Genomic DNA, 23,869 nt, shown 5'->3' on the forward strand with positions numbered 1-23,869 from the left:
TGGCTGCAGAGCTGGCGTCGGTCGTGGTGGACTCATATCTCCTAAACAGGGATTGAGCAAACTGAAAAGCTGCCTCTCTTAAGTATGTGTGAAGTGCTAACAAGCTGTGAGCCTTTGTTTCCCCTCGGTTTCATTTGCATTAGGTGTGAGGCTCCTGACTGCTCCCAGCCAGGAGACTCGAACAAAAGGAGGCCTGATGGCCCCTCAAATTCGGCCTTTGTTATATGCCCTACAAAAGGGGGTGGTGATGGACGGAGCATCAGAACCAATCAAACACTCACACCCAGTCAACAGATCTGGGTTTGATCCATCACCGTTCTTTAGCCCACTCTGCCACCCCAGTTCAGACATGGCCATATGCAAATCAGTCTGACCCTGTGCCTCATGGGAACAGTCCAGCCCGAACTGCCAAGCCATGCCTTCCCTGGACCGGAAACAAGCTTCCTAGGACCGGTTTCTGGCATTTCAGTCGTCTTCAGCCAGGCTTGCTTGAATCCAGTGGCAAAGTGAGCAAGGGACTCACGTCTAACCATACCCTGCCAACTTATGGCGAACAAAGCGATACAAAAGGGGGTGGTGATGGACGGAGAATCAGAACCAATCAAACACTCACACCCAGTCAACAGATCTGGGTTTGATCCATCACCGTTCTTTAGCCCACTCTGCCACCCCAGTTCAGACATGGCCATATGCAAATCAGTTTGACCATGTGCCTCATGGGAACAGTCCAGCCCGAACTACCAAGCCATGCCTTCCCTGGACCGGAAACAAGCTTCCTAGGACCGGTTTCTGGCATTTCAGCCGTCTTCAGCCAGGCTTGCTTGAATCCAGTGGCAAAGTGAGCAAGGGACTCACGTCTGAGCATACCCTGCCAACTTATGGCGAACAAAGCGGAACAAAAGGGGGTGTTGATGGACGGAGCATCAGAACCAATCAAACACTCACACCCAGTCAACAGATCTGGGTTTGATCCATCACCGTTCTTTAGCCCACTCTGCCACCCCAGTTCAGACATGGCCATATGCAAATCAGTCTGACCCTGTGCCTCATGGGAACAGTCCAGCCCGAACTGCCAAGCCATGCCTTCCCTGGACCGGAAACAAGCTTCCTAGGACCGGTTTCTGGCATTTCAGCCGTCTTCAGCCAGGCTTGCTTGAATCCAGTGGCAAAGTGAGCAAGGGACTCACGTCTGAGCATACCCTGCCAACTTATGGCGAACAAAGCGGTAGAAAAGGGGGTGGTGAGGGACGGAGCATCAGAACCAATGAAACACTCACACCCAGTCAACAGATCTGGGTTTGATCCATCACCGTTCTTTAGCCCACTCTGCCATCCCAGTTCAGACATGGCCATATGCAAATCAGTCTGACCCTGTGCCTCATGGGAACAGTCCAGCCCGAACTGCCAAGCCATGCCTTCCCTGGACCGGAAACAAGCTTCCTAGGACCGGTTTCTGGCATTTCAGCCATCTTCAGCCAGGCTTGCTTGAATCCAGTGGCAAAGTGAGCAAGGGACTCACGTCTGAGCATACCCTGCAAACTTATGGCGAACAAAGCGGTAGAAAAGGGGGTGGTGAGGGACGGAGCATCAGAACCAATGAAACACTCACACCCAGTCAACAGATCTGGGTTTGATCCATCACCATTCTTTAGCCCACTCTGCCACCCCAGTTCAGACATGGCCATATGCAAATCAGTCTGACCCTGTGCCTCATGGGAACAGTCCAGCCCGAACTGCCAAGCCATGCCTTCCCTGGACCGGAAACAAGCTTCCTAGGACCGGTTTCTGGCATTTCAGCCGTCTTCAGCCAGGCTTGCTTGAATCCAGTGGCAAAGTGAGCAAGGGACTCACGTCTGAGCATACCCTGCCAACTTATGGCGAACAAAGCGGTAGAAAAGGGGGTGGTGAGGGACGGAGCATCAGAACCAATGAAACACTCACACCCAGTCAACAGATCTGGGTTTGATCCATCACCGTTCTTTAGCCCACTCTGCCATCCCAGTTCAGACATGGCCATATGCAAATCAGTCTGACCCTGTGCCTCATGGGAACAGTCCAGCCCGAACTGCCAAGCCATGCCTTCCCTGGACCGGAAACAAGCTTCCTAGGACCGGTTTCTGGCATTTCAGCCATCTTCAGCCAGGCTTGCTTGAATCCAGTGGCAAAGTGAGCAAGGGACTCACGTCTGAGCATACCCTGCAAACTTATGGCGAACAAAGCGGTAGAAAAGGGGGTGGTGAGGGACGGAGCATCAGAACCAATGAAACACTCACACCCAGTCAACAGATCTGGGTTTGATCCATCACCGTTCTTTAGCCCACTCTGCCACCCCAGTTCAGACATGGCCATATGCAAATCAGTCTGACCCTGTGCCTCATGGGAACAGTCCAGCCCGAACTGCCAAGCCATGCCTTCCCTGGACCGGAAACAAGCTTCCTAGGACCGGTTTCTGGCATTTCAGCCGTCTTCAGCCAGGCTTGCTTGAATCCAGTGGCAAAGTGAGCAAGGGTCCCCCGACTCGTGCCCTGATCGTATGTATCAAGCAATCTGTGTACGCTAATCAGAACCGAACAAGGGCAAGTCAGTTTCATCCCCAGGTCAAAAGTCCATCTGGAAGAGTCAAGGAGTCTGTGGCTATTGATGAGATACAGGTCACTGCTCTCTCTGGTGCAAGATATAAAAATAGGCAATGATTCAACATGGACATGAGGCAAGTCAGGGCTTCAATAGTCGCATGTCTACAACAGATCTTCTCATTCTTGGGGGCAAAGCCAGGGCTGTAGGGTATCGCAAGGATATGAACATGGCTAGAGGTTTCTGAAGCAATCTAATGGAAGTCAGCGCACTACTTGCGTTATCATCTGAAAAAATGTTAATCAATGCAATTTTTCCTCTAGAACCTGAACTGCGTGCAAACCGGGAAAAGGTAGCCACCCTACTGAAACATGAAAAATCAGATGCTAGGCATCTGTATACCGATAGCACAGCTTTAAATCTGTTGCTTATACATGTATTCCACTAAGTCAGCGCTTTGGTGCATTTATTAAAGAAAATACTCTACTGCATAATCATACATTTTGCATTTTACTCATTGAAATCATGAGCTTATGCTCCTTTTAGATACACAAACTGTGTGTTACAACCTACAGATGAATGATCAATTATATAATAAAAATACATGACTTGTCAATATGCTAATAACTATTCCAAAAAGCAATATTTATATTACAGAATGACGATCGAAGATGATGTAGCCCAATGCATTTCGGGATTTTATGTAATCCCTTCTTCAGGGGCCTGTATGTGAAAGACAAATAAAAACACAGAAACATGTTCATGACAATTAACCGACACGTTATACTATCGTAAACATGTGAGCATTGACAGATACACCGTCTAGATGACCAGAATGGCGTTGCACCTTGTACTTGTCCAACACACATAGGAAAATATAGAAAGACCAAATGCCACAATCGTGTATTAATGTGCTGATAATTGAAGGTAAAAGACCAAATGCCGCGAACGTGTATTGATGTGCTGATAATTAAAGGTAAAATAAAGGTAAAATAGAACCCGAGTCCCAAGCAAAAACCTGATGGGCTCTTGTGCTGGTTAATAATGAGAGCAACTGTTTAAAGATATCCCGCAAAAAAACCGTCGTCTGTGTAAGAATTGCTGAGAATCAGTGATATCCTGACCGGAAAAGCTCTGCTGCGGTATAGAAAACTCACAGGCTCTGGTATCTCATTAATCATCAGGTGAGTAGTTAACTCGAACTCTCGTTTTAATTCATAAGCACTGGCCTGGCGCCTGTATTGATGGGTAGAAATAAGTTCCATCACTGTGCTGTTCAGTGAAAAACTGTTATCTGCCAATCTCTATAAGCAAAATAAATCATACCTCTGTCGTGAAGTGATTGAGTTTGTATATGAAAGAATTGAGTAATTACAGATGCACGCCACCTTGTGTCCTCGCTCAATGCAAAAAAACATCCGCACCTGCCGTGATTGAACAACATACCAAAACCACTAATTACTACTTCAGATAAAACCAAAACTCTATCTTTCTGTGCTGTTGCATTCCCACTACAACCACTATTCCTTACCTAGATGTATGGACTTTCTGTACCCGCTGCTACTCCTGGTCTAACAGACGAACGCGGTCACCACGAGAATGCGCGGTTACTGGCGCTCTTACAAATCAGCTGTGGCATGTGTGCTTTTACGTTGCCGTGCGCGTGCTATGATACGGAAGGAAGGACTAAATGTGCAGCCCTCCCGTGATCCTGTTCCAAGATGGCGCTCCCTGCACCCTCCGATAACTAAACATTTGCTGGTATACTGCCGCCCTCACAAGAAGCTACTTCAATATGGGCAACTGTGCCTCCAAAGTGCAATCCCAACTCGCTGAAACTATTAAACTTGGGAGTCACTGAATAAGCAGATCTGCCAAGATGGCGCGCCTTGCGCCCTCTGGAAACCAAACATCACTGTTATAATACCGCTATTACGTGGAGTTACTTAGATGTAAACAGCCTAGCATTCGAAAGTAAAATCTGACTTAATAAAAACTGTGCAGCTTCACTGTCGCTGAATGGACAGGTCTCATGTGATGTCCTGATCCGTGAACCAGTGGTTAAGACAGAACAATAAAGCTAGTTTGTAAAAAAAGTGACTCAATAAAAAAAGTGAAAAAGGTGAAAAACAAGAAGAACATATCTCAGAGAATGTGATCACCTGAATAGGTTGTACTCGATTGTGAACTTTACAAAAACTAAAAGTGAAAGAAAGTGTGGTTACCCATGAAGAAATGGTGAGGACAGTACTTACAATCTTAATGTGTTTACAAAAAGCAGGCGAATTCTATTTTGTCATTTAATCCTCCAGGTACTAGTGTATGTAAACATTTCACCTACCAAACCTCTCTTTGTGACAATAATCTAGAGGAATCAAAATCCACTTTCACTGGTACTGCTTCAAGTATAGTGAATTTTAATTGAGCTATGGTATGTTGGTGTTCCATCCAATGTGTGACTAAATGAGACTTCTGGTTTTTGGTCCTAATTGAGCTTTTATGTTCCGAAATCCGAATTTTGATTTTCCGTGAGGTTTTACCCACATATAAGAGTCCACAAGGACACTTGATGGTGTAGATCACGTTCACACTGTTACAATCTCCGTTCTGAACTAGCATCATTAGAGTGAAAGCAGTGGGCTGTGTCGTACTCTTCATTCAAAGGTTGAAAGTGTGGAGTGATGCTGGTGGTGGTATCTTTGCTGCCAGAAGGACCTCTGCAGGGGCAACACTAGGAGGGTTACTTAATAAGGGGAAGTTTCTAGGGCTGTGTCTCAGAGGCGGCTTCAGCTCTCTTTCAGTGAATAATTTACATATATTTTTTAGAAAAAAAGAAATCAGCTGGGGAGTGAAATCCAGAACATAGCCATAGAACAAGGATCCACCCACTTGGAGCTCAGGGGGTCAACAGAGGAAGATGTGGTGTCAGAGGGCACCCATGCTGTCCTTGGCACCATGCAGGTGGCATCTCCCTTCCTGCCAATGGAAATAGTTCACACTGAAGGCTTCCCTCTACCCAGAGCGACAATGGCTGATCTAGAATTGAAGTGATAAATATAAGGTCTGCAACTAAAAAGATGACAGGAGAAAACATGTAAAAGGCATCCAAAAAATTAAATAAGAGCACTGTACTCCTGCTGGACACAGACATGCTAGATGATGAGAAGACAGCTGATAGGAGCGCGTTGCACAGGTTTCCGTAGTGTAGTGGTTATCACGTTCGCCTAACACGCGAAAGGTCCCCGGTTCGAGACCGGGCGGAAACATTTTTATTCTGAGCCTCAAGCAAAGTAAAGTCACTGCACATTGGAGCTCGCATGCTGCAAGAAATATGTGCACAACTGCATAAACATGCCTCAGCGCGACAATTCTTACATGCTTTTAATTACAACTGCATGTACGTCTGTTTGTATTTACACACTCACCTATGCATGCGGAAAGGCGCCCCCATACTGCACGTGGGAGTAGATCCATGTCCGTGTATGACAGTTCATGGTGAGCTGTTCGTGTGAGAATATTGTTCCGGGTTACTCTAGGCGCATCCTGGCCTCGGAGTGGCAGTACATTCCTGCCTACATGTGGCAGTACGTGTGTTTGTAGGTGACAGTACATTTGTATTAACAGGTGGTAGCACATTTTCCGTGTTTGAAAATCGCTTCCTGTTTGTATACTGAAGTATATTTCCTACAGCTGTTAGTGATTCAGTACTTGGTGTACGTAAGATCTGTGTACCTTTGATGTGATTTCTGTGCTTTGTCTTATCACTACAGCAGAGGGGGTTCGGTGCCTGCTGTATGTGAGCTCTGTGTCTCTTTATCACTATAGCAACAGCGGTTCAGTGTCTCCTGTAGGTGAACTCTGCCAGCTTTATGTCTGCTGTCATCATCAGTATATAAGAGACCGCTCAGTGCCTGCTGTAGCTGTGCTCTGTGTCTGGTGCATATGTGCTTTATGCTACAATACCTTAGGGCTTAGGTAGTGCTGTGTCTTATGTAAATGAGCTCGTTGTCTTCGTTTATCCTGTGTCTGCTCCAGGAGTGTACACAAGGGTGTCCATACCCTGCCCTATCACGCTAGTGAACATTGCGACAGAGTCTCTGAGTTTTGTGTTGGTGGCCGCAACTTTTTCTTCTGTTTTGCAACCAGCGAGATAGGTCACGATTCCGCTGCACTGAAACGGCGATGGGAGAAAAAGATACCGGTCAATTCAAACAAGCAATGTCATAGCCAATAGGTCTCGCCTTTGGGACCTTGTAAGTCTTTAGCTAGGCCTATTGGCTTTGCTAATATGTTTAAGCTATGTTGTAGATAAGTGTGGCTTGTGTGTAGCAAAGTTATAGTAAAAAGTGTTGTAAGCATTTTGTTACCTTTTCTATAATTAAGATGATAAGTATAACTGAACAACCTTATTAAAAAAAGAATATAAAAATATTGCTTTTTTTCTTTTTTGGGGGGGGAATGTTGGGAACTATTTCCTGCCTGTTCTATTGGTGGTTTTGGTTCGTCTATCCCGACACACCATGACTGCTCAGTCGAGTCCCCGCCAGTTCTGGCTGCTCGTGGCTGCTTTAGTGACATCGAAACCACACCAAAGCCTTGTATCCTGTAGCAGTCCCCTGCACCCACGGCAGTGGGAGAAATTTTCCTTGCTGTGCCACTGTTTACTGGTAACGCTGAAATACACGTATATGTGTAGATATCAGCGCTCAGAAGGTACCGGAAGGAGCCATTAGGCGCTTTGCAACACACCTAAAATATGTATGACTGACTGTATTTTTGCCAATGTTAGTCTGCAATAGGTGAGTGTGTGGAAGGGCGGGGGCTGAGTGAGATAAGATTAGGTGGTTTATATTACGAGAAAGAGCCATTGTATCATACATTAGAAAACTTTTGAGGTATTAGAAAAAAAGAGAGGAATAGAGGGGGGCAAAGGGGGAGAGGAGGGAAAACGGAATCGGGGTAGAGAAGGGATGGTGGAGGGAGGCGGACCTCCTGGGTATTTTTTAATGCAAGAAGCTAAAGTGTAAATGAGAGAGAGGGTTGGTAGAGAGGCAAATGTGAAAGAAGTGTATAAGAGGGAGAAGTGAAGAGAGAGCATGAGAGAGGAGGGGAAGAGTCGGTGGTGGAGAGGGGTTAAAAAAGAGAATGGGAGATAAGAAAGGGGAAAAGAGAAGGAAGGTGGAGAGGCAACACTGAAGGAAGTTGGAGGAGAAGTGTAGAAAATAGTGATGGGGAGCAGCAAAGAAAATGAAGCTAGGGAAGAGTTATAGTGGAAGGGTAAGAGGGCATGCAGAATTTAAGGGGAGAGGAAATGATCAGGTGAGAGGTGGGTAGCAAAAGACAAGAAGAGGGGGACGAAAGGGTTGACATAAGAACAAAAGGAGTGGTGGGGTGGGGGAATGAGAGATGGCGGAGAGCGGTCAAACGAAGGGCGGGTGGAAGAGGGATGAAGGCAGGGTGAGAAACTAAGGAAGAAAACGGACATGGGTGGGAAGGGAAGGGAGGTGGTAAGAGGGCTGAATACAAGAGGCAGACCTAAAAAGGTGAAAGCACCAGTAGCAAGTCGATATTCAGAAACGTGTATATCACCTATTCAAGCACATAGATGCCACGCACTATATTTAGTTAGGGTGACCACAGTGCCCAGCAGTTGAATTAAAGGCTATCCCCAGTAGTGAGGATCGTAGTTAGTGCTCAGTCACAAACGGCATACTGTGCACGTAACCGTAGTAAAGGCTCCTCATTAAGAGATGCGGCATGATGGAAATAAGACCCCGCATCCGAATACAGAAAAAATAGTACCCATTAATGGAAATTGTTATGAGGTGTACTGCGCACACAAACATAGTGGAGGCTAAATCTCAAGAAATGCGGCATGCTATTAAGTGTTGCACGATCCCAAATATGAAGCCACTTTATTTGGCGTGACCACAGGTAACCATATGTTAAATAACATACGTTATGTACTACATATACACAGTGGCGTAACGAAACTTGAGGGGGCCCCCTGCAAAGCACATGGAGGCACCTCCCCCCCCACCCCACCCCCCCCCGGCGGCACGGCCCACCATCTACCACTGTGCCCTACCACCCAGAAATCTAGCATATTTTGATTTAAAACCTCCAACATTTAAATGAAATGCCGCTATATTGTCTTTCTCTAAGTTCTAATGAGAAAGTGGGGAACACTCTTAACATACAAGCTATGCCATTTGTAACAATACTGTCAAAAGCAGATTATTTAACTGAGGCAGCAATCGGAACAATGCCAAGTTGCGATCATCTTGTCTCAGGAACTGCCTATGGCTCAAGAACAAAGAACAACTATGAAGGGTCTGAAATAGAATTGACAATACCTTGAAACTTGAAAGACAAGCCCAAACCTGCAATTCCATAAAAACTCGACTGACAATATACATGAGAAGTACACAAACTATAACTCAGTATCCTGCAAAAGTCAAGAGAAATAGACTGGTGAATTATCTGCATGCCACACACTAGCGACTGTCAAGGGTTGTGCATGATAATAATGTGAACTGAGGAATGAATTTTAATCATAATGTCTTTGTTAGTAAGCACTGCAAAACAGGCAGGCAAACAAGGCTGAGGAAGAAAACTGTTTGGATGCTTCAGAACATTGATGCAGATGTTTGTCTGTGTTAATTTTTCATTTCTGTAGTGTAAACAATGCTAAATACAAGATTTAAGGTACACGTATTACAGACAAGTGCAAGCAACACCATAAATAACACTGCATGTAGAATAAAAACAAACCATATCAGCAAGTACCTAATGACAATCTATTCAAACTGTAGTTGGTAAAGCAAAAGAAAAAGTGCAAATACTTTCAAAGTGCAAAATAAAGCAATCACCAGTCCAGCAATATACAAAAATCAAGCATGTTTTGTAAAACAATCCAACTTTCTTCTTGCACCAAGGTGAAAATACTTTCAAAGTGCATGGTAAAAACAAGTCCTGCAGCTTCCCTCACAAGGACTGACCTGAACCACCAGACTGGGCCTTACTTCATAACAAACAGAGGCCTCAGACCTCAGTGTGTTAACACTGGCGGTATTTGCAATTTACTAAGAGTATAGACACACCTGCTAAATTACAGCTTCACCATTGCCTCCAAATGTCTCTATCATCTCATGTGACACCGCCAGCCAGGCCTGGATTTTAAGCCATCAGCGCCTTGCATTCTGGGAGTTGTGCTGTGACCATCTAAGTAAGGGGTTAAACATTCCAGCATGCAAAGTGTTGTTGGATAAAAGCTACGAATGGACACAACATGGTGCCAATGCCACTTGGCAGCTATGTTTTATACAAGCACCAGGGGATGTTTAATTTCCTCAACACAAGCTGCAGAAGACTGACGTCAAATAGCAAACACGTTGCGCGGAGAACCCAGAAACTTGCTGTGTTTAGCCCCCGTGTATGGACCTGAGGTGTCATTCTCTAAGAGACCCAGTGGTAAAAGCCCACAGTTGTCTCTAATGCACGTTAGTGCCAGGCAGCGGTCGAAGTGGGGGAAAAAAGTAGGGGAACTGTGGGAGGAGAATCAGAGGGCGGGAATAACCAATGGATTGGGTCAGTGGGCGGAGTGAGAGGTGGGGCAGAAAGAGCAAAATATCCCAATTTTTTGTATTCGTTTCCCATTTCACTAACCGGTTACAGCTTATTACATTATTTAATTTAACCAATAGATACACATGTTTATTTAAGGTTAAATATGTGTTATTCACATTAAAACACATTCACAAAGTGGGATACGTTTCCAATCACAGAATGTCCCAAATATCCTTAAAAGTGGAATCGCAAGCCATTTGTCTCCCAGCCATGGAGTTTCTGTCATCAGCACTTCTCCTCCCTTTTTCCACAAGAGCAGTTCAAACATGAATGGCAAAATATCCTAGTTTGCAAATGTTTTCCACATAACTATGGCTTTGCCATATTTGCCACATAATACATCATCTGCTGCATAATCTGACGATTTTAACTAATACATTGTTTATAGCTCAAACACATCAAAAGTTACAAAAAAATGTAACTTGTGCTGCTGTGAAGTGGAGGGCCCTTTACAAAGGTTGACTGGTCACCTTTCTCATTGCTGCAGTTGTATGTTCCACTAGTACTAATAAGGAAAAATCCTTGCAGCGTCTGTTAGCATGTGTACAAATTTCAAAATAATAAAGTATCAGAAAATTTACAGCACCACTAATACCAGTGTAGGGTATCAGAGCACTTTACATCACACATATTACACAGAGACAAACATTCATATGTGTGTAAATCACTGTGTAGGAAATGTGACATGAGACAAAGGACTACAAGGTGTAGGAGTCACATGACAACCATACTAGTAGGCAGCATAGTTTAATAGTGATTGGTCTGCAGAAACCCAAACTCAGAATTAAAAACATAATACCATGGTTGTGGGTTCTCTTTAATAATCAGAATTGATTTCTACCCAAATTAACCCTTTTTTGCAACATTAGGATAATCGAAGACTGGGGGAAAAAATATAATGCTCTAATTTATACCTTGCAGTTTGCATGCAGCTCTTACATGACAGTTAATAGTCCACTGTTCTATGTTAGCATTTTAACTTATTAACTGCAAGTACCAATAGGGTCTCTCTGACAAAAGCAGTAAACCACTGACCTATTCACATTATTTGCACTTTGTGATCTGCATGGCACATGTTCTTAGCAGCATGAACATTACACCACTGCCATTCCTTTTCATGAGTCAAACCTTCCACTAGACAAAACACAAGAATACTAGCCCATAACGGTTGTGGGACCACATTACCCATTAGCATGTCTATATCGGCCAAATTCATGATACATGCATCGACAGTTTGGGACAACTCTTTGTAATACCCAGCAGGATTTTTACGGGGGTCCGGTAACGACTGCTTAAGGGCCAATACCTCAGATCGTTTCCACGGAACGTGTACCCACACGCGTAAGAATATTAATCACTGGAGTTATCAAGACTTTTTTATTGTTGTTATATTGCACTGCCCTAGAGCCACCCTTCTCAAGGGTCGTGTGACCTCAGTGACAGAGTCACTGCCACTCTATGGTGTGCTGCTTCATAGGTCTGTCCCCAAGACTGGAGGTGAACTTCATGGATAGTGGTGGACAGGTCTTCAAGGTTAATCCTCACTTTCCACCACTAGGGTCCACTTGCTGGTGCTAAGACACTAGGGCTTTTAAGATCTTGCGGCACCTTCTAAGGTGCAGCACAGGAATGTGCTCCCTCAGGAGAGTGGTCTGGGAGCCTGGTCATTAAGGCTGAACCTGGTTCACAAGTTCCACTTCAGCAGCACTGACCATAGCGCCACATCCTCTCCCCCACTGAACACCATACTGCCCCACTTATTGAAACTTGCACTGCACTGACCTGCTATAAACACCTGGATGTGACTCAATTCTAATTACGCACTAGACAAGAGCAATATGCTGCCTGAAAAAATTAGCAACATCCTAGAAAAAGCAAACACTCCTACGGAATGCAAGATTAAGTAAAGCATGTGAAATGTAAGCAGGAACAACATGTTTACCTTTTTCCTTTTACACTCATTATTCTGAAATTATTGAGTGATTTTGCATGAAAAGGTAAGGCCATGACTACAGGGCCCGAAAGGGACCCGCTTCAATGTCCATTGCTTATATCCTTTCAAAACATAGGCAGTATGGTTTAAAAAGACCACATTTGTAAACACACAGTCGCTGTACACATTTTGTTTTCCAATTCACACATCAAGCGGGTATTTCAGTACCTCCAGGCAAGGTGCACTTTCCCACACAGGGAAAACAATGTTGTTCAAATAGAGAGGAGAAAACAAAAGTATCACTTCACTGGCAAACGCTGTAAAGTGGCGCTAATGTGTTTAGGTGTAAATATATCAATCTGGCCACCTTGCAACCACGCTGTCTTGCTTTAATTAGTTATTTATTTTTCCCATTTGGAATGTTTTATTTCTCTCCACCCGAGGCTCCACTTGTGTCAGAAAAAGACAACGTTTCCAGCAAAAATGTTTTTCTTTTTTGGATCCAGTTCACAGGGGAGCAAATAAACGAAAGGAGGAAAGAGAGGGTAATACCCGTTTCTTGAAGTCTCGGTTTTCACTAACTGAGGAGCGAGACAAAAAGAGAGGGAAGATTCGGAGGCTTAGAGGCTGTCACCGTGGCGTGCCCACACAGTTTAATTTATGGGGACATGGGGAGGCCGTGCGCGCAGGAGCACCATTTTATTTGCGAAGACTGAAGAGGCTTGCTTGCAGGCGCAGCCGTCTCCCTCCGCTGAGACTGAGGGGGCCCCTGGAGCGTGTGGGCCCCCCACACCACAGGGGCTGCGGGGGCTTGTGTTACGCCCCTGCGTATCAACACATACACTGCAGAGTGCCAAAATACCGTAGATCTAATGGCCAGAAGCTGCATCCATATAGGGCCAATCCTTAATTTAGTCAGGTGCGTCCGTGAGTATTTCCAAACAAGTCCAATATGGAGATTTAAACCGCGCGCTATGTTGAAACACATTTAAAGAATAAGCGGCGTGAAAGATGTCACCAACAAAAATTTGCACGCGAGCGGTGCGCGCACCACAGCGAGACATCTGTTTTGAATTATTGCACACGGGTCTGGACACGATAATTCAAAACAGATGGTGCCTGTGCAGGTAACCGTAAGCAAAAGGCCGTGGGCGGAGCAAAGGCGGGACATGCATCCGCCTTTGCCCAAATGCGTGCTGTCTTTCTTAGAAAGACGCACGCAAAGGCCAATAGCCTCTGACCAAAAACAAACCACACGCACAAGCGTGTGGTCAGATTTTGAAGCCCCCTTACAAAAAGTCTTGCAGGGCAGCGCATGCGCGCTAGCTCAGGCGAGACCTAAAAAGGCCCTATTTTTAAACAAGCACTGGCAAAGCCAATAGATCTCGCCTTTGAGACTACTGACTCTGCCATTGCCTTTTATTCATGCTGTACAGCATGGGCATAGCGGACTTTGTCAATGATTGTAGCCAAGATGTATATTAGTGTGGCTGCTGTGCAGCATGACTAAAAATAATAATAAAAAGGGACTGAAATGCATCCAGCATTAATGCATGCTAAAAAAAGCCACTCATTAGGCCTGCCTGCCTCAGTGTTTTTAAAATTATTTTTAGTCACACAGCAAAGCATCTGTGCTGCTGTACAGCATGGGGGTACAAAAGGGGGTGGTGATGGACGTAGCATCAGAACCAATCAAACACTCACACCCAGTCAACAGATCTGGGTTTGATCCATCACCGTTCTTTAGCCCACTCTGCCACCCCAGTTCAGACATGGCCATATGCAAATCAGTCTGACCCTGTGCCTCATGGGAACAGTCCAGCCCGAACTGTCAAGCCATGCCTTCCCTGGACCGGAAACAAGCTTCCTAGGACCGGTTTCTGGCATTTCAGCCGTCTTCAGTCAGGCTTGCTTGAATCCAGTGGCAAAGTGAGCAAGGGACTCATGTCTGAGCATACCCTGCCAACTTCTGGCGAACAAAGTGGTACAAAAGGGGGTGGTGATGGACGGAGCATCAGAACCAATCAAACACTCACACCCAGTCAACAGATCTGGGTTTGATCCATCACTGTTCTTTAGCCCACTCTGCCACCCCAGTTTAGACATGGCCATATGCAAATCAGTTTGACCCTGTGCCACATGGGAACAGTCCAGCCCGAACTGCCAAGCCATGGCTTCCCTGGACCGGAAACAAGCTTCCTAGGACCGGTTTCTGGCATTTCAGCCGTCTTCAGCCAGGCTTGCTTGAATCCAGTGGCAAAGTGAGCAAGGGACTCACGTCTGAGCATACGCTGCCAACTTATGGCGAACAAAGCGGTACAAAAGGGGGTGGTGATGGACGGAGCATCAGAAACAATCAAACACTCACACCCAGTCAACAGATCTGGGTTTGATCCATCACCGTTCTTTAGCCCACTCTGCCACCCCAGTTCAGACATGGCCATATGCAAATCAGTCTGACCCTGTGCCTCATGGGAACAGTCCAGTCCGAACTGCCAAGCCATGCCTTCCCTGGACCGGAAACAAGCTTTCTAGGACCGGTTTCTGGCATTTCAGCCGTCTTCAGCCAGGCTTGCTTGAATCCAGTGGCAAAGTGAGCAAGGGACTCACGTCTGAGCATACCCTGCCAACTTATGGCAAACAAAGCGGTACAAAAGGGAGTGGTGATGGACGGAGCATCAGAACCAATCAAACACTCACACCCAGTCAACAGATCTGGGTTTGATCCATCACCGTTCTTTAGCCCACTCTGCCACCCCAGTTCAGACATGGCCATATGCAAATCAGTCTGATCCTGTGCCTCATGGGAACAGTCCAGCCCGAACTGCCAAGCCATGCCTTCCCTGGACCGGAAACAAGCTTCCTAGGAGCGGTTTCTGGCATTTCAGCCATCTTCAGCCAGGCTTGCTTGAATCCAGTGGCAAAGTGAGTAAGGGACTCACGTCTGAGCATACCCTGACAACTTATGGTGAACAAAGCGGTACAAAAGGGGGTGGTGATGGACGGAGCATCAGAACCAATCAAACACTCACACCCAGTCAACAGATCTGGGTTTGATCCATCACCGTTCTTTAGCCCACTCTGCCACCCCAGTTCAGACATGGCTGTGAGACCGGCCTCACGGCGTATGCCCTCCCGATCATCCCGCCAACCTGCAACCACCCCCAAGACACGGCATCTCCGACTCCGGCCGCCCCAGCCACACAGACCCGAGGGCCGGCCAGAGTCCCCGACAGACTCGACACCCTACCACGCATGTCCGACCGAGGGAGCTGGAACCCCCGAGCCAGACCAAGAGGCGCCAGCCCAGTCGCACCTCGGATCGCCTTGCCCCGGGAGGGCTCGATCGGCCACCAGGCCCCTGGGGAGCAGGCGCCTCGCCTGCCGAGCGTCTACGGACCCTCCCAGACCCACCTGAAAAGACCAAAGGAACAAGCGGCAGGAAATTCCGCCAAACCCCCTCAGTCACCAAAGACCCCTCTCTGCGAGGACTCCGGACTTCAAAGGGCAGGGGGAGTATAATAGGGGGTGCCGGAGGGACGAATGGCAGAGAAGACCTGGAACCATCGAAGCCTGCTGACGCTGTCGCGGCTCCCGAATACCGAACCACCTAGGCCTGCTGAGTGACTCGCGGCCCCCAGCCATTGAACCATCTGAGCCCTGCTGACGAGATCGCGGCTCCCGAACTCCGCACCACCTGGGCCTGCTGAGTGACTCGCGGCCCCCAGCCATTGAACCATCTGAGCCCTGCTGACGAGATCGCGGCTCCCGAACTCCGAACCACCTGGGCCTGCTGAGTGACTCGCGGCCCTCAGCCATTGAGCCATCTGAGCCCTGCTGACGAGATCGCGGCTCCCGAACTCCGACTATCTGTGCCTGCTGAGTGACTCGCGGCGCTCCCCTCGAGTACGAATTGGCAAGAGATCGCCCAGAGAAACAACACCCTCCAGCTCGAGGATTGTGAGCTATCCGCAGGGTACTTTGCAGAGACACTACCTTCAAAGACTGTCCCGCTACCCCCATTACCCTACCACCGATTTGTAGTATCTTGTGCCGCTGATGTACTACTTACTCCTTGGATCATAAAGGTCCCTTGAAACCTTCGATAAAAGAAACTATCGTCCTACAAAGAATACGTGTGGTGTCCCTCTGTTCGTAGTGTAAGTTCAGGGTGTGCGCGCCTGGTTCGGCCTACTTGGGAGAGGTGGGTCAAAGGGGTGGGCAAGACGTGTACCGAACCCCCCTCCGGCGAACGCCTTTCCAACATTTGGTGGCAGACGACGGGATACGAGCCGACACCGAAAGAGAGCGTGCAGAGAACGACTGACGCACTACCAAACAGAGATGGAAGGAGAAACCTCCCTGGGTGCCACAGGTACCGAAATGAGCTCACCGTTCCGAGAGGATCAATTGGACTATTATACGCAAGAGAATTAAAACAATTTTGCAAAGACCTTGGAATCGCTACCACCGGATTAAGCACAAAGGAAGACTTCCAGAAAGTATTGAAGACCTGGGTCGAGACGGGGGCGCCCCCGACCCAAACGGAAGGAGACTCCGCCCATGAACCACGGAGCATCCCAGTGAGAAACAACGGGCCAGAGGGGAACCTGTCCCCCGAGGAACTAGCAGACCAAGAGAGAAACCGCAACCACGAACTTGAACTGGCCAAGCTGAAAATCGAGGGAGAAATAAAACTGGCCGAGAAAAAGTTAGCCCTCGAGCAGTTACGGCTACAGGGGGAACTCGAGGAGAAGAGACGCCAAAGAGAGCACGACGAAAAGAAACTCCAGCTGGAACATGAACACAGCCTGAAAGAGATCGAGTTGAGGGCTAAAAGCGAAGAGTCACGACCTTCCGGGAATCTACCATCCGCTCCCACCGTGGAAGCCAAAGTCCACATCCCCAAGGATGTGGTAAAGGAGTATTACAAAAACGACGATATCCAGCAGTGGTTTAAGGCCTACGAAGTCGCCATGACCTCTCACCGAGTCCCGCAGAAGGATTGGGGGGCTGGCCTGTGGGGCCGGTTCTTAAGCGAAGGAAGAGATACCCTGCTGGATCTGCCCTCCACGGTCATGAACTCCTACAGCCACATGAAAGAAGCCCTCGTGGGCCGGTATGGACTCACCCCCGAGATGTACCGGCAACGGTTCCGAGATTGCAAAAAGATACCGAGCACCACATGGGTAGAATACGTGAACTTTTACAGCCGGGCCTTGGACGGGTGGATCAAGGGCAGCAAGGTCTCCACCTTCGAAGAGCTGTTTGATCTGATCGCCTGGGAACATTTAGCTGCCAATTTCTTTGTAGAACTGCGCCAACATCTCTTGGACAGTAAACTCACCGACCCTCGAAAGCTGGCCGCCGAGACTGACCGTTGGGTGAACACCCGGGCCACCCGAGGCCCCGTGGGAGACTACGGTCGCCACAGTCAAGGACCCCCCCGCCAGAGGGGCGGAGGAAACCACGGCCGACCGAGAGACTTCCCAGGGGGGCCCCCGCACAGCCCTCCCAGCAGCCCACCAGCGGCAGGTCCAGCTCCGTCCCCAGCCAGCACCGGAGCCCCGGGGGGGCTAGGGCCTCGAACCAGGATCACCTGCTTCCGCTGCCAACAGCCCGGACACTACGCCAATGACCCCCAGTGTCCCCAGTATCAACGAACCGCAACGACCAACCCCCCGGCCCGGCAGATGGCCTCCGTGGCCCTAGGGGAAGAGATAGAGGACTCTGAAGAGTGGGAACCAGCTGCCATGGCCCTGGTCTCCCTTGGTGATCGAGAGATGGTCCCCGGGACACCCTTGCCCACCAACACGAAGAAGTACCGACAGCAGGTGACCATCAACGGCCACCGAGTCGAGGGCCTCCGCGATACCGGAGCAAGTGTCACCGCGGTCCACCGCAACCTAATCTCTGAAGACCAGATCCTACCTGGTGCCCTCTGTCCGGTCATATCCTCCGACAATTCCGAGAGCCTCTGCCAGATGGCTCTGGTGCCTTTCGAGTGGGGAGGAGTCTCCGGAGAATTGAAGGTAGCCGTCCGAACATCACAGCCCATAGACTGCCTCCTGGGCAACGACCTTGAGAGTTCCCCGTGGGGGCAAGTGGAACGAAGAGCCCGTCTCGGGATGATGGGCCTACCCGAATGGGTCTGCGCCACCACGCGCTCCATGACCGCGCGATTGCCTCCCTCCGAGGGCAGTGAGGCCCTCCCACCGAACGCTGTCCCCGAGAACCGGGACCCCCTACCGGAAACGGACAACCCTCCTTCGGAGGGAGAAGAAGACCCTACCCCAGGAGAAGGGCCGGAAACTTCCGCCCCTGAGGCACTGACTGAGCTCGGAGAACTGCCCGAGATGGCCCAGTGGCGCTGTGAGGGAGGGCCCTCCCGTGAAGAGTTCTGCCAGGAACAGGCCACCTGCCCTTCCCTCGTGGGACTCCGACAACAAGCAGAAGCCCAGACCGCCGGTGACCGGACCGGGACCCACTGGGTCTATTGGGACAATGGCCTCCTATACAGCGAACAAAAGTCAGCCGAGCTAGGCGCAGCCCGAGTACTGGTGGTACCCCTGCGCTTCAGAAGCCTCCTCCTGGGCCTGGCCCACGATGTACCCTTGGCAGGACACTTAGGCCAAGACAAAACATATCAGCGATTAGTTACACACTTCTATTGGCCCAAGATGCGAGCAAATGTAGAAGTCCACTGTAAATCCTGCCTCACGTGCCAGGGCAGTGGGAAAAGTGGCGGAAAGCGCAAGGCTCCATTACAACCCTTTCCCGTTGTGAGTACCCCGTTTGAGCGGGTCGGCATCGACATCGTGGGACCCCTGAATCCGAAGACCGCCCAGGGCCACAGATTCATCCTCGTCCTGGTGGACCATGCCACCCGCTACCCCGAGGCCATTCCCCTCCGCACCGTGACGGCTCCCGTGGTGGACCGGGCTCTCATGGGGATCTGCTCCCGTGTCGGATTCCCTCGCGAGGTTGTGAGTGATCGCGGAACTAAATTCATATCCCGCAACATGAAGTCCCTGTGGCAGCAGTGCGGAGTAACATATAAGTTCACGACCCCCTACCACCCCCAGGGCAACGGCCTGGTGGAACGCTTCAACCGAACCCTGAAGGGGATGATCCTGGGCCTCGAGGAGCCCCTGCGCCGAAGATGGGACGTCCTCCTCCCTTGCCTCCTGTTCGCGTACCGGGAAGTTCCCCAAAAGTCCCTGGGGTTCAGCCCATTCGAACTACTATAAGGACACCCCGTCCGGGGGCACCTGAGCCTGGTCAAAGAGGGCTGGGAGACAAGCCCCCGGGGGACCCCCCCTAATGTGTTCCGCTACATCCTGGCGCTCCGCAACCAGACCCGGAAGTTCAGAGAGCTCGCTGAGGCTAACCTCGAGGCCAGCCAAGAAGAGATGAAGCGCTGGTATGACCAGAACGCAACTCTGGTCGAGTTCCAGCCGGGCCAGCAGGTTTGGGTCATGGCCCCGGTGAAGCCCTGCGCCCTACAGGACAAATGGACTGGCCCCTTCAAGGTGATCGAGCGGAAGAGTCAGGTCACGTACCTGATCGATGTACAGTCCCCGCGGAACCCCCTCCGGGTTCTCCACGTGAACCGTCTCAAGCCCCACTTTGTGAGAACGGAGTTGAGTTTGCTACTGGCCACCGATGATGGGGCGGAAGAAGACACTGAACCCCTGCCCGACCCCCTGTGCACGAAAGAACTGGATGGTTCCGTGGAGGGAGTGAAGCTGTCAACCACCCTCACTCCCCAACAGTCCGACGACTGTCGCCAGCTGCTCAGACAATTCGCAGACCTCTTCTCCCTCATCCCAAGGGTCACCGACTGGTGTGTCCACGACGTAGACACCAGCGACAGCCCACCTGTGAGACACCGAGCCTACCGGGTGCCTGACCGGGTCCGCACCTGTATCAAGACCGAAGTACAGAAGATGTTAACCCTTGGAGTGATCGAACCCTCCGATAGCCCTTGGGCCAGCCCGGTAGTCCTGGTCCCGAAAGCGGCCGCCCCCGGGGTCGCCCCCAAACTAAGATTCTGTGTAGACTACCGGGGGCTCAATGCGGTCACCCGGGCGGACGCTCACCCTATTCCCCGCTCCGACGAGCTCATCGACCGCCTTGGGGCCGCACGTTTCCTCAGCACCTTCGACCTGACCTGCGGTTACTGGCAGATTTCGCTCACGGAGGGAGCAAAAGAACGCTCCGCCTTCTCCACACCCGATGGACACTACCGCTTCAGGGTCATGCCGTTCGGGATGAAAAATGCCCCGGCCACTTTCCAGCCGTTGGTAAACAAGGTCCTGGCCGGACTCGAGGAGTTCAGCGCAGCGTACCTTGACGACATAGCCGTATTCAGCTCTCAATGGCACGAGCATCTCCAGCACCTCCGACAAGTACTGCTGGCTCTGCGCCAAGCCGGCCTAACAGTGAAGGCCAGCAAATGCCAGCTCGGGCAAGGCTCCGTGGTCTACCTGGGGCATCAGGTGGGCAGCGGGCAGGTCGCCCCCCTCCAACCAAAGATCGACGCCATCAAGTCCTGGGAGCCCCCCACCACTCAGACGGAAGTCCGGGCCTTCCTGGGCCTCACAGGATACTACCGGCGGTTCATTAAAAACTATGGTAGCCTCGCGGGGCCTCTCACAGAGTTGACCTCCAAAAATCTCCCGAAGAAGGTGCAGTGGACTCCCCCCTGCCAGCAGGCGTTCGACGCCTTGAAAACCGCCATGTGCACCGCCCCAGTACTCAAGGCCCCCAACTACTCCCAAGAGTTTGTGGTCCAGACCGACGCATCCGAACACGGCATCGGAGCCGTCCTCTCGCAGTTCAACGACAAGGGCATAGATCAGCCCATAGCCTTCATCAGCCGAAGGCTGCTGCCTTGAGAACAACGTTGGAGTACCATAGAACGAGAGACCTTCGCCGTAGTCTGGGCCCTTAAGAAACTACGGCCCTATCTGTTCGGAACCCACTTCCGAGTGCAGACGGACCACCGGCCCTTGCGGTGGCTGATGCAGATGAGGGGAGAGAACCCCAAGCTATTACGATGGTCAATCTCCCTCCAAGGGATGGACTTCACTGTCGAGCATCGCCCCGGGACGAATCATGCCAACGCCGACGGCCTGTCCCGGTTCTTCCGCTTCGGCGAGGAGAAACCCCCAGTGGATGGGTAGTTCTCCACGCCTTTCAGCTGGGGGGGACGCGAGTGAGACCGGCCTCACGGCGTATGCCCTCCCGATCATCCCGCCAACCTGCAACCACCCCCAAGACACGGCATCTCCAACTCCGGCCGCCCCAGCCACACAGACCCGAGGGCCGGCCAGAGTCCCGGACAGACTCGACACCCTACCACGCATGTCCGACCGAGGGAGCGGAAACCCCCGAGCAAGACCAAGAGGCGCCAGCCCAGTCGCACCTCGGATCGCCTTCCCCCGGGAGGGCTCGATCGGCCACCAGGCCCCTGGGGAGCAGGCGCCTCGCCTGCCGAGCGTCTGGGGACCCTCCCAGACCCACCTGAAAAGACCAAAGAAATGAGCGGCAGGAAATCCCGCCGAACCCCCTCAGTCACCAAAGACCCCTCTCTGCGAGGACTCCGGACTTCAAAGGGCAGGGGGAGTATAATAGGGGGTGCCGGAGGGACGAATGGCAGAGAAGACCTGGAACCATCGAAGCCTGATGATGCTGTCGCGGCTCCCGAATACCGAACCACCTAGGCCTGCTGAGTGACTCGCGGCCCCCAGCCATTGAACCATCTGAGCCCTGCTGACGAGATCGCGGCTCCCGAACTCCGAACCACCTGGGCCTGCTGAGTGACTCGCGGCCCCCAGCCATTGAGCCATCTGAGCCCTGCTGACGAGATCGCGGCTCCCGAACTCCGACTATCTGTGCCTGCTGAGTGACTCGCGGCGCTCCCCTCGAGTACGAATTGGCAAGAGATCGCCCAGAGAAACAACACCCTCCAGCTCGAGGATTGTGAGCTATCCGCAGGGTACTTTGCAGAGACACTACCTTCAAAGACTGTCCCGCTACCCCCATTCCCCTACCACCGATTTGTAGTATCTTGTGCCGCTGATGTACTACTTACTCCTTGGATCATAAAGATCCCTTGAAACCTTCGATAAAAGAAACTATCGTCCTACAAAGAATCCGTGTGGTGTCCCTCTGTTCGTAGTGTAAGTTCAGGGTGTGCGCGCCTGGTTCGGCCTACTTGGGAGAGGTGGGTCAAAGGGGTGGGCAAAACGTGTACCGAACCCCCCTCCGGCGAACGCCTTTCCAACAATGGCCATATGCAAATCAGTCTGACCCTGAGCCTCATGGGAACAGTCCAGCCCGAACTGCCAAGCCATGCCTTCCCTGGACCGGAAACAAGCTTCCTAGAAACGGTTTCTGGCATTTCAGCCGTCTTCAGCCAGGCTTGCTTGAATCCAGTGGCAAAGTGAGCAAGGGACTCACGTCTGAGCATACCCTGCCAACTTATGGCGAGCAAAGCGGTACAAAAGGGGGTGGTGATGGACGGAGCATCAGAACCAATCAAACACTCACACCCAGTCAACAGATCTGGGTTTGATCCAACCCGTTCTTTAGCCCACTCTGCCACCCCAGTTCAGACATGGCCATATGCAAATCAGTCTGACCCTGTGCCTCATGGGAACAGTCCAGCCCGAACTGCCAAGCCACGCCTTCCCTGGACCGTAAACAAGCTTCCTAGGACCGATTTCTGGCATTTCAGCCGTCTTCAGCCAGGCTTGCTTGAATCCAGTGGCAAAGTGAGCAAGGGACTCACGTCTGAGCATACCCTGCCAACTTATGGCGAACAAAGCTGTCGCGGCTCCCGAATACCGAACCACCTAGGCCTGCTGAGTGACTCGCGGCCCCCAGCCATTGAACCATCTGAGCCCTGCTGACGAGATCGCGGCTCCCGAACTCCGCACCACCTGGGCCTGCTGAGTGACTCGCGGCCCCCAGCCATTGAACCATCTGAGCCCTGCTGACGAGATCGCGGCTCCCGAACTCCGAACCACCTGGGCTTGCTGAGTGACTCGCGGCCCCCAGCCATTGAGCCATCTGAGCCCTGCTGACGAGATCGCGGCTCCCGAACTCCGACTATCTGTGCCTGCTGAGTGACTCGCGGCGCTCCCCTCGAGTACGAATTGGCAAGAGATCGCCCAGAGAAACAACACCCTCCAGCTCGAGGATTGTGAGCTATCCGCAGGGTACTTTGCAGAGACACTACCTTCAAAGACTGTCCCGCTACCCCCATTCCCCTACCACCGATTTGTAGTATCTTGTGCCGCTGATGTACTACTTACTCCTTGGATCATAAAGATCCCTTGAAACCTTCGATAAAAGAAACTATCGTCCTACAAAGAATACGTGTGGTGTCCCTCTGTTCGTAGTGTAAGTTCAGGGTGTGCGCGCCTGGTTCGGCCTACTTGGGAGAGGTGGGTCAAAGGGGTGGGCAAGACGTGTACCGAACCCCCCTCCGGCGAACGCCTTTCCAACAATGGCCATATGCAAATCAGTCTGACCCTGTGCCTCATGGAAACAGTCCAGCCCGAACTGCCAAGCCATGCCTTCCCTGGACCGGAAACAAGCTTCCTAGAACCGGTTTCTGGCATTTCAGCCGTCTTCAGCCAGGCTTGCTTGAATCCAGTGGCAAAGAGAGCAAGGGACTCACGTCTGAGCATACCCTGCCAACTTATGGCGAACAAAGCAGTA

At 50.6% G+C, this 23,869-nt stretch overlaps 1 non-coding gene across 1 annotated transcript; it reads left to right on the forward strand.

Moving 5' to 3' along the window:
- The first annotated feature begins 5,767 nt into the window (after positions 1-5,767).
- On the forward strand, positions 5,768-5,840 carry TRNAV-AAC (transfer RNA valine (anticodon AAC)). The gene has a single exon. It is a non-coding gene; the product is annotated as a tRNA-Val (tRNA).
- Positions 5,841-23,869: the final 18,029 nt, after the last annotated feature.

This window comes from Triturus cristatus, chromosome 12 (genome assembly GCF_964204655.1).
Source record: "Triturus cristatus chromosome 12, aTriCri1.1, whole genome shotgun sequence".
Taxonomy (NCBI): Eukaryota; Metazoa; Chordata; class Amphibia; order Caudata; family Salamandridae; genus Triturus; species Triturus cristatus.